This window comes from Triticum aestivum, chromosome 2B, assembly GCF_018294505.1.
Source record: "Triticum aestivum cultivar Chinese Spring chromosome 2B, IWGSC CS RefSeq v2.1, whole genome shotgun sequence".
NCBI classification, from domain to species: Eukaryota; Viridiplantae; Streptophyta; class Magnoliopsida; order Poales; family Poaceae; genus Triticum; species Triticum aestivum.
The window spans coordinates 208,212,108-208,215,070 of record NC_057798.1 but is presented as its reverse complement, the minus strand read 5'-3'; positions in this window follow the sequence as shown (position 1 = coordinate 208,215,070).

Below are 2,963 nucleotides of genomic sequence, written 5' to 3'. Positions count from 1 at the left end.
CTGGAGTTTTGGTCGAGGGTCAAGAGATCTGTCTCGGCACTCTCACCTTCATCGCCGACGACTCCGCGTGGCTCCAGGAGGCTCCACTCGACGTAGATGCGCTCCCCGTCAGCGGTGCGACGCATTTTCGCGCATGTGTCCGCGGCGTTCTGCTGCGGCAACCGTCGACCCAGTATCGGTCGGCTCCTCTATTGTCCACCCTCCCGGTCTCCCGCCAGCGCAAGCGCTCAGGCCGGTCGAGACTTCAGCGATGGGTGAGACACGCGGTGGCTCGCCAATCGGCCACCACCCAAGTTGCGGCAATCGAGCCCGACGAACCTCTCTACTGCTTGTTCGATCTGTCGACTGGCTCCGTAGAGACTGCATCCGAGTGCGGTAGCAGTGATCCAGCGGTGGAAATCTTGATGGTCGACGGGCCCCACAGTCCCCCTAGCTTCGCCCGTGGTGGTGGAGCAGGTGACGGCGGCGACCCTACACGAGGCTACGAAGAGTACCAGCCCGAGCCACTCGACTCTCTGCAAAGAGAGGAACTTCGCCGCAGGAACGAGGATCCCCTGCGCACTCCCATCACAGGAGAAACCCCCGAGGCTCGTGCCCTGGAGGAGGCGCGTCTGGCCAATTTGGCCGAGCGCACTCGACTGGAGAACCTTCAGCGAGCACTCGACGAGCGCGCGCGGCAACGAGTTCCCGACACCAGTCGACGTCAACTCTTCCCGCCGACTCAGGTATATCGAACCCCAATTCAGAATTTAGCAGCTGTGACCCGTATAGCAGAGTCCATCCAGCCTTCGCAATCGGAAGCTGGCAGAGGTTTGCTGCAGATCAGGGATCTGCTCCGGGCAGCAGGAGATCAGAATTCAGCCGTGTCTCAGTCGCGCAACAGAATTCACAGTCGATCCGTCACTGTGAATACGGTTCAGTCGGCTCATAGCCCCAGATCGCCTCCGCAGCGTGAAGGGCGCGAGAATCGGCGAGATCAATATGGCGACAGACTCGACCGAGATGATAGGCGTCGAGTGCCCTATTCCCCTCCGAGGGGTGGGTCTTACACTCCTCGGCAGCCAGATGATAGGCGTCAGTACAGTACAGGGCGTAGGGTTCCAGTCGACCCCAGAGAACCAGGCTTCGACGCGCGATCCATTATCGTGCAAGGGTTGGTCGACCGGAACAGAGCCCATCGAGGTGCGCTCGACAGAGATGTACCCACAAGCAGTCGAGTGCATGTTTCTGGCCCTGAATGTTTCAGCAGGGCTATCAGAGCCGCGGTTATCCCTCCCAATTTCAGGTTGGCAACAGGAGTCAGCAAGTTCACTGGTGAGTCAAAGCCTGAAACTTGGCTTGAAGACTACCGAGTGGCAGTTCAGATTGGTGGTGGGAACGACGAAGTGGCCATGAAGCACTTGCCCCTTATGCTGGAAGGTTCTGCCAGGGCATGGTTGACTCAATTACCTCCTAGCAGCGTTTACACTTGGGAAGATCTGTCCCGAGTGTTCATCAGAACGTTTGAAGGAACTTGCAAGCGACCAGCTGGATTGACAGAGTTGCAAGTCTGCGTGCAGAAAACTAATGAGACTCTTAGAGAGTATATTCAGAGGTGGATCACTTTGCACCACACTGTGGAGAATGTGTCTGATCATCAGGCAGTCTGCGCCTTCAAAGATGGTGTCAAGAACAGAGAACTGAGTTTGAAGTTTGGTCGAACCGGTGATATGACCTTGGGTCGGATGATGGAGATTGCTACCAAGTACGCCAACGGCGAAGAAGAAGACCGACTCCGAAGCGGCAAGCACAAGCCGAGTCAGTCGGAAAAAGGAAACACCAGTCGGAAACAGAAGCGGAAGGCTGAACCGGCAGCTCCTGGAGAGGCTCTGGCCGTGACTCAAGGAAAGTTTAAGGGGAAACCAAAAGGATCCTGGAACCCCAAGAAGGTAAAGGATAAAGAAGGGAACGACGTGATGGATATGCCATGTCACATTCCGAGTGGTGTGTTCTTGGAGCATATACACACTCCGTCGGTCAAAGAGGATCCTTTCACCAAAGAAACTCCACAGCCCAAGAGTGCCACAGATCCGACTGAAGTTGAGGTCCCAGCAGTGGTCGACTTGATCATGGAGGTTTTGGTGGTCATTCCCGACTGGACGATTCCGTATGTCGCATATATCCTGAGGAAAGAGCTCCCGGAGGACGAGGAAGAGGCTCGACAGATCGTCCGTCGATCTAAGGCCTTTACCGTAATCAAAGGACAATTATACAGAGAAAGCGCGACTGGAGTTGGTCAGAAGTGCATAACACCAGAAGAAGGTCGACTCATCCTCAATGATATTCACTCGGGGACCTGTGGTCATCATGCGTCCTCTCGGACCATCGTGGCCAAAGCATACCGAGCCGGATTTTACTGGCCAAAGGCGAATGAGATGGCAAAAGAGATAGTGGATAAGTGCGAGGGATGTCAATTCTACTCGAATATGTCACACAAGCCTGCGTCGGCTCTGAAGACCATTCCACTTGTCTGGCCTTTCGCAGTATGGGGATTGGACATGGTCGGTCCTTTGAGAACAGGACGAAGTGGCTTCACGCATGTACTGGTGGCAGTCGACAAGTTCACCAAGTGGATCGAGGCTAAACCAATCAAGAGCCTTGACACCGGTACTGTTGTTAGCTTCATCAGGGAACTAATATTCAGATATGGAGTCCCACACAGCATCATTATGGATAATGGGTCGAACTTTGACTCAGAGGAATTCAGAGCTTTCTGCAACTCCCAGGGCACACGGGTCGACTATGCTTCAGTCGCCCATCCGCAGTCGAATGGACAAGCAGAGTGAGCTAATGGACTGATTCTTAAGGGATTGAAGCCTCGACTGATGCGTGATCTCAAACACGCGGCTGGAGCTTGGGTCGACGAACTTCCCTCAGTACTCTGGGGACTGCGGACTACACCTAATCGGTCGACCGGAAGAACT